The sequence below is a fragment of the Pteropus vampyrus genome, unplaced genomic scaffold (assembly GCF_000151845.1).
Source record: "Pteropus vampyrus isolate Shadow unplaced genomic scaffold, Pvam_2.0 Scaffold31, whole genome shotgun sequence".
NCBI classification, from domain to species: Eukaryota; Metazoa; Chordata; class Mammalia; order Chiroptera; family Pteropodidae; genus Pteropus; species Pteropus vampyrus.
The window spans coordinates 5,290,847-5,299,599 of NW_011888812.1; the positions used below are offsets into that span (position 1 = coordinate 5,290,847).

The 8,753-nt window shown below is 33.8% G+C and overlaps 1 pseudogene; it reads left to right on the forward strand.

Annotated features, from left to right (window-relative positions):
* The first annotated feature begins 362 nt into the window (after positions 1-362).
* On the forward strand, positions 363-481 carry LOC111737856 (annotated as a pseudogene).
* Positions 482-8,753: the final 8,272 nt, after the last annotated feature.

An 8,753-nucleotide genomic window follows, 5' to 3' on the forward strand; every position in this document is an offset into this window, starting at 1 on the left:
TCATCTACTTTAGGAGGTATTTGTTGAATATCTACTATGCACTGTGCTCTACTGAGAGAAAAAAATAAATTATTATTTGTCTTCAACACAATTCCAGGATGAGAACGATTTGCTGAGTGCTCACAAAATGTCTGAGGCTGAATGCCCCAGGCTAGGGTATAGGACCAAGGCCTAGTTTTGTCCTGGAGAACCGAGCCATCAAAAATGGAAGAGAAATATCAGGAAGTAATCCACCATAGCCATTAGGCACTTGATTAAAATAAAGTCAGGTATAAAGGGCTATAACAGCAGAAAACAAAGCCCTCAAAGAGCATGTAGCCTTGCTTGGGGGATAAGATAAAGTCAAGAAAAAAAAAAAAAATGTCTGTGTCCATGTCACCCTAAACAAGCCCAATCCCATCTGATCTCGGAAGCTAAGCAGGGTTGGGCCTGGTTAGTACTTGGATGGGAGACTGCCTAGGAAGACCAGGTGCTGTAGGCATAAAAATATATATACATAATAATGGAAAAGCAGGGTGCAATCCAGTGTCAGTCTATGAAGCTCTCACAGTTACTGTGCATAATCAGTTCAATAGGCGTGGGGATATTCAAGGGATAAATGAAACCTTAACTGTATAAATAATATGAATGTTTTACTACCTTCCATACAGTACCCTATGTACAATGCTTGTCTTCAACTAAATAATTTCATTAAAAATCATTTTAGATAGATTTAGGTAGCTAATTCAACATTATTTAGCTTTAAAACATCCAAATTAGAAAAAAAGACTTCCTTAAGAGACATTGAAGATTTATGAGGAAACTGAAATAAATATTGACACATTAAGAATATATTTTGCTTTGATTCTACCATAAATCTTTCAGTTGTAGTATTTATTTTGAATACACAATTTAACAGAATGAACCAAAGCCAGGAAGGAAAAAAAATGCAATATTTCTTGGGAAAAAAGAACATAGCAGTAGTAGAGGATATCAGGATATTTAATCTCAAAATCTGTGAACACTGACTCTGAAACTCCAGAATTAACAAACAAAGCCCAAAGAGTGACATCACGACCAAGCGAAACGAGAATTGCAGTGCAGATTAATATGACAGGATGCAATGGCCCTTTAATGAATTCTACACTGTACATGTCACAAAGGATTGGAATTATATGAGCTCAGGGCTATGCCTTCTGTCTCCAGACCAAAGCTTCTTGAACAACGGACTTTATGGGACTTGATTAGGGATTCTCCAGGCAAATTATAAGGAAACTAAAATAGATACGTGACTGTAGAATCAAGATTCACACATGACTCTGAGGAAAGAGGATAGACTGTATCACAGACCTACTATGGGTTTAAATGTTATTTAAATTGTAAAAGTATTTTAAATTGTCATGCAATGGGCAAGACAATGAGCAGGAAGGGAATAAAGGTGGGGGTAAAATGGAGCGACAGAGGAAATAAAAACGGAAGTGAGAAAAAATTGATAATCTTGTATGTGTAGGGTTGGGAATATGGATGGAAAAAAAAACAGAGTGACAGCAATGATGTTGTTTAGCACCCATTGCTTTATTTTTCTAGACGTTTTGATGAAATAAGAATCATGGAAGACAAAAATATTAGAAAACCGAGTCACCCTGTGCTCAGTCACTTCCAACTCTGCTAGATGAAGAACACAGCTCTTGTTTATATACAGATAATGAATCTTCCTGGCAGAATAACCTTTTCTTCCTAAGGGAACAGGGCAGGCCACTGACCTTCAGTTAAAAATTATCTTTAAGGGCTAGGACAAATGAGTAACATAGAGATTGCTAGGAGCTGAAGAGCTGCTAAAGTAAGAGATAAATCTCCTTCTGAGAGTTATGTATTCATTTTTCTCCATCATAGATGCTTTTCTAAACAGCTTGTCAATAGCTGACTTTAGGTCTTCATTCAGTCTTTCTCTGATACTCTCAGATAAAATAACCAACTGGACCAACCCACAAGGTTGACTCTCTTGATCCATTCTGCCATTTCAAATGACCTGAAAGATACTCTGTGATTCATGACCCACCCTCTTGACCTTGTGACTAGACAATACACAGCAGGTTTAGAATAGAATAGACACAGAGAAGAAAGAGAAAGAGGAGAGTGGGAGAGGATTAAGAAACAATGGCTTATCAGATTTGGCAATGTTTCATGTTCTCACATGGGTTTCACTATCACACAAAATCAGAGGAGTATGTATATTATACGAAACTATGATTTTGAGAAATGCAATATCATATGGTATCTATTTTTTTTTTTAATATCCCATCAATCTTGACTGTCTCAATGGTAACTGTAAGCCTTCACCAATTATCCAACTCTTGGCCTAGAGAGACTCAGTGTTTTTTTCCTTATCTATTTATTGGACGTCTATAATGGATATAGATGGATAAAATCTACAATAATAAAGAAAACCTCATATTCTTCATCAGTGCTCTCTTCTAAGACCTAAAATCTGTATAGTCAGGGAATCCTGTGAGAATAACCCTCAGCCCCTACTTTGTAACATCAGTGCAACAGAGGATTTCTCAGCCATTCAGTTTCTTCTGGTAGCTTCATAATGACTTTTGGGTACCAGGTCCTGTACCAGATGCTTTCTATCACATATATAATTATTTCTAACTAGATGTCATAAAGGAGAAGAATTGGAGTTCAATGTCAAAGGTAAGAAAACCTGAATATATATCCAGTCTAGCATTATAGAAAGAGCAGTTGATGAGGAATCGAAGACCTGTTCTGAGATTTCAGTAGGTCACATAGGTGTATAATCTTGCAAATATCGCTTAACTTTTCCGAGTCCATGTTTTCTAAAAATTGGATTCTAACATATTTTTTAAAGTTTTCAATTGCTTAAGAATTTTCTGATGTGCTTATTAAAACTACAGATTTCTGGGACCTATACCCAGATATTTTGCATACTTAATCTTAGGTAGGGCCCAGGAATGTGTGTCCTATGTCATGTTCTGATAGAAGCAGCTCTTTGTTCACACATTGTCTACAGGGTTATCTTGAAGCACACAGAAGTCTAAGCAGGAGTTGCTTATCCTATAGCACAAGAATTGTTCCATGTTCTACTGTGATTTTTTTTTTTTTATTGTTAAGTAATACACTTCAAGGGTCTGAATTTTGAAATTTCTGAATGACTTAATTAAGTATACTCACTTTATAATTTCCTTCCCCATTCTCTTTATCATACAATTTACTTCTAAGGAAATGTAATATTTCTCCTCTTGTATATAATAACTCTTCTATTTTTATATTTAAAATAAAGATTTGTTCATAGATCTGTAACTACACTTATTCTACCTGCAGAGAGTTGTTGTTTTTTTTTTTTTTTTTAAATCATTCTAAGTAAAAGAGTTTGGGATGTATAAGGAATAGTGAAGGAGAGGAATTAGAGAAATTTTATAAAGGTAAAGTACAGATTGATGTCAAAATATTAGTGAAGATATAGAATGTTTAGTGGAGAAACATGTTAGTACAATTAGACATTTGTTTTTCACATTACAACTTGGTGATATGTACTGGGTACTTATCTTTCTCTTTTAAGTGGTAAAAAGAAATAATATAAAGAAAATAAGGTGTTCCATAATTTTGTTAGTAAATCCATCACTTGCCTTAAGACACATAATTTATAAAATCTATATGCAAATATATTCCAGTGACCTCAATCATTTACAGTTTGTTGAAGATGTAAAAATAAAAAAGAAATATAAGGTTCCCTAGAGAGCATTCTATTTGAGTTATAATGCATTTTAATGTCCTGTATAATATAAGTATTTATTTTATGTAGATATTCTTCTTATATTGATACATGAATCATGCATAGAATCGACACAAATACATTAGGAAAAAAATAACCTGAGATTTAACAGATTTAACATACTGTAAATTGAAAAGATTCTTCAAACCTGAAAGACATCTAAACCTTGTTAGAATTTTATTGGGCTTGCCATTTAGATTAACTCAATCCCATGTACATAAGATTCTGATATCCTGTGATTTATAACATGGATTTAAATGATCAAGATGATTTATCATCTCCTACCCAAACTCTGGAAACATTTCAAATAGATATCATTTAAAAAGAGGTTTTATCTTCTAATCTGAGTGACAGAGAGTGTTCATAATGTTTTGATGACGAGGTGGAGAAAAATCTTCAAAAAATGAATTCAGGAAATAGTGTAATTAAGCAAAACATATGGGATGATATAATATTACTGGCAGTCATCCTAGACATCAATTTTGAAGTTAAGTAAAAGTGAAGAAAGAGAAAGAGCTTTGTTGTAACATGAAAAAAATTTTTAAGAACTTAGACACTGATGAAATTTACAACTCTGAGTAATAGAACCCTCTGTACCAATGTCACCATCTCTGTATGATTATCAAACAAAATTTAAAAGAAAATCTCCTTTGCCCCTTTGGTCTAAGGATAATTGTTGACAAGTTGGAAGTTTGGGAAGTAGTAGGTGGAAAAAGGCCATGTTTCAGACAGAGAGCTGGGGATAGAGAGCTGGGGGTAATTCCTGACCCTATATAGAATAAAGCACAATTGTATCTGGCTGGACCAATGTCCAAATGACATCTGATAGCAAAAGGCTGAGAATGAGAAGCATGTGGCCAAGATAACAGCCTGAAATATCAAAAAGGCCAGAAAGAAATTTAAGAATTAAAATTAAAAATAAAATTTAAATGCCAGTGTGGTCAAGGTTATAAGAAAATAAGCATTTCTAGATATTTCTGGTGGGAAAATAATTTTTCTAGTAGATAACTTTTTAGTTTGCATCAAGAGATAACTTCCGACACTAATTTTTCTTTTGGAAAATATAATGATGCAATAATTAAGAAGTGTATATAGATATAATTGTAAAGATGATTATCAAATGCCTGCTTAATATGGAGAAATAGAAATAGCCTGAATTTCCAAAAGATGATATTTTTGAATAATTGTAGTACTTTAATGCAATTATAGACCATGCAGTGATTATAATGATGTTGTAGAGCTTATTTTTTACTTAGAAAGATGTTTATGACACTTTGGTAAGTGTAGATAAAAAGATGGTTTAGCAATATAAAGAGTATAGTATAATTTTGAATAAAAGGAAAAAAAAAAACACTATATGTGAGAAAGTATTCAGAATAATATAAGCCAAACTGTGAATTCCTATTTTTATTATATTTATAGTACATATATGCTGAAATAATGTTATTTATTTATTTGTATATTATTTATTTCACCAATTAGAATATAAGATCCATGAGTTCAGAGACTATATTTGCGTGGACTACCATTGTACTCTAGATGATAAGTTCATGGTACATGATAAGAGTTCAATAAAACTTTCTTGTTGCTTTATGTAAATATTCACTAGACCTCTGTTGAACAAGTGAATAAACTTAACAATATTGAATCAGATAATGGAAATTTATGGCTGGAACTATGATTATTTTTGTTTTCTTATTTCTGGTAGCTTCTATCCTCTGATTTATTACTTATAATGATACATTACATGCCACAGAGAGAAGAAAACATCACAGTCAAGCCAAGAGCCAGCTATATAGAACCCCGCTTAGATATGCAGGACAAGACAGATGAGAGAGACAGGAAGCACCTGAGTATTTGGTCCCAGACATCACACTATTAAAATCAAAGTTAGTACACAAATAGTTTTATAAAAATAAGGGGGATTTTTAAAACCATTTACTAACTAGTCATCTCAACAAATCAACAATAAAGGCATAATCACCTTTCTTCTTAATGGTTGTGACTATTTCATGGATGTATAAAATATCAATTTCTCAGCCAATTCATGCACACATCAAATCTATTTTTGAACATTTACTTTTATAAATAATGCTCCAATTAATATATTAGTTGAAAAAGGTATTTTCCTTATTGAAAATATATTCTAATGACCATCCTAAAGAATAAGATTTCTGAATTAGAACTTTACACTGTTAATCTCCCTTCAATTCTGGCTTTTGTTCTCTGAATCCATTGTTCTAACTGTTGTGTATTTAGAGAACAATAACCAAGATGGACAGGAGATTCACAGACAACTGACAGTTTACATTAGAAGTTACAATGGTAATATCATATGCTAATAGTTGTCTCTGCCAATCAATTCTTCACTAGTTATGAAAGTGAAATAGAACTATCGCAAACTTTCATGTCACATGAATAATAGCTGGAGGAACTGGGCCAGTTTAATTTATAAGACTACAAAAAACCACTTAGAAGGGGCATTTCATCACTTCTAATATACAAGATTTTAGACTTTCAAAAAATTATAGGTACAAAAGATAAAAGACATACACAAAATTTTAGACTTCCAAAAAATTATAGGTACAAAAGATAAAATTAAGACCAGTGGTGAGAATCCCCCCGCCCAAACTGCTTAAAGTCCATTCCAAGGAATAATTTTGAACAGTTGGAGATAACCTACATATGCACTATATCTGATTTACATGCATTTTTGCAGAGAACAGAAAATACTAGTGTATCTTCCTCAACAGATTGAGAGGCAGCACCTTGAGAGGAAAAACGTGATTTCCTGATTTCTTGCTATTTTCTCAGACACAGAAGGGTACCTGGCACTTTATAAACCGACACCAAGCACCAGAGGTGTGAGCAGAGGTTTCTCCATCACTGAGTTGTTGCTGAAGCGTAGGCTGCAACATAATCTAGTGCCAAGACTTCAAGACTCAAATTAGAATAAAAGTTTTATTTTCTATAAATATTTTACCAGTGCCTGAAATACTTGTTTTCTTCTATCTTTGTGTTCTCAAGGTTATTTTAAAATTGTATATAAAGTGTGTGTGTGTGTGTGTGCGTGTGTGTGTGCACGTGCGCTGCGTGTGTACGTGTAGCTACTTAGAATAATTATTAGACTTCACGGTATGGTTTATCCGACCATGTCATTTCACAGGTAAAATCCTTCAATTTCTCATTTCTTGCTGGATAAAAGCCAATATCACTACCATTCGGATGTGTTATTTCCCTACCTCTCTGGTTCCATCTATGCAATTTTCCTTCTCCCCAACCCCGATAAGCATCCAGACATTCTGAATCTCCCTATCTTGTTAAATGTTTCATGTTTGCTTGCCATCACACTTTTTCTGGTGTTGCTTTAACCTCAGGGAGTAATCATTGCTTTTCCAGGTTCTCTGGCTAACTCCTAGGTCTTGGTTTGGATTTGCTTCCTTCTAAAATTTTCACTGATGTCAAAATCTGGATTAGAAGTTCTGATAGTGTCCTATTCTTCTCCTGCCTTACACTATCATGGCTCAGGTTTCTTAATTTCTTTTTTCCCTATCCAAACTATAAATTCCTGGAGGATATGTATGTTGTCTATTTTCTTATTGAATAAATCTGACATGTAACATTGTGTAAGTTTAAGCTGTACAGCTTGTTACATTGATATATTTATATATTATATGATTGCCAAAGTAGGGATATTTATTACATTACAGAATTATAACATTATTGTCATATTCATTATACTGTGTATTACCTCTATGGATTACTTGCTACTCATTACATGTTTGTATCTTTAAACAACACTTGTCTTACCCCCTACCCCAGTCTCCTAGTAGCCACCCTTTTACTGTTTATTACAGCTTTAACTTTTTTAGATTTCACATTTAAGTGATATCATTCAGTGCTTTTCTCTCTGTGTGTGACTTATATAGCTTAGCATTATGTGCTCAAAGTCCATTCATGTTTTCACAAATGGGAGGATTATCTTTTTAAATTTTATATTCTCATTATTTAGCATAGTGTGCCTGCACATAGCAAGTGCTCAATAAATATTTGTTAAATGAATAAGTGATGGTTGGCTGTTTGCAAGGTATACGTCAATGAGCTCCCAGGAGTCTGAGTCTGAATTTTCACTTTCAGGTTCAAGTTCTAGCACAGGAAATGATCCATATGGTGAGAAAAATTAGATATATTTATTTTTAAAAAATTGTTTTCCTAATGCATTTCTTTTATCCTGGAATCAATATTCAGTCAGTAAGTCTCTCTCTCTGTTCCTCTATCTCTGTCTCTGTCTCTGTCTCTGTCTCTGTCTCTCTCTCACACACACACGTACACACAGGCAGCTCTTATCTTACCACAAACATTTGTGTATGCTTGGAGAATACAATACAGATAGAGCATTTAGCTGAAATGTTATATTAACAAAGCAGTCTGTCATTCTGTGTCTACTATAAATTCACTAACAGGTATGCAGGATGTGGTCCATGGAATCATGTGGCTTATTTTGGCTATCGCTTACCTTTGGAGTGCCTTTGGTAATTGGCTGTGTTGACAGAAGCAACCAACATTTCGTATTAGAGGTTTCAGTGGATGCATCATGTGTTGATTGCTTTCCCTGTCAATTCATTCTGGTTGCTCAGTAATGAAATTGAAATGAAACTACCACAAATTGGTAGCTCATCAAATCTAAAGCAAGACAGAACTCCCATTTCTTCTGGCTGGGGAATACTCCATGTGGTGTGTTTAACCATCTATAGTCCAATGCACATACACATTTTCTGGCAGGAAAGGAAAACATAATGCAATGAATAGGGTATAAAATATTCTTTAGGATATGAAGACTGCAAGTATAAATTCATAATCTGATCATTCATAAAGAACTACAGCCATTGTGTGTGTGTGTTTTGTGTGTGTGTGCTTTGATACATTTGGTATTTGCATCAGTCTGTATAGAATATGTAAGAGATAGCATATTTCTTCT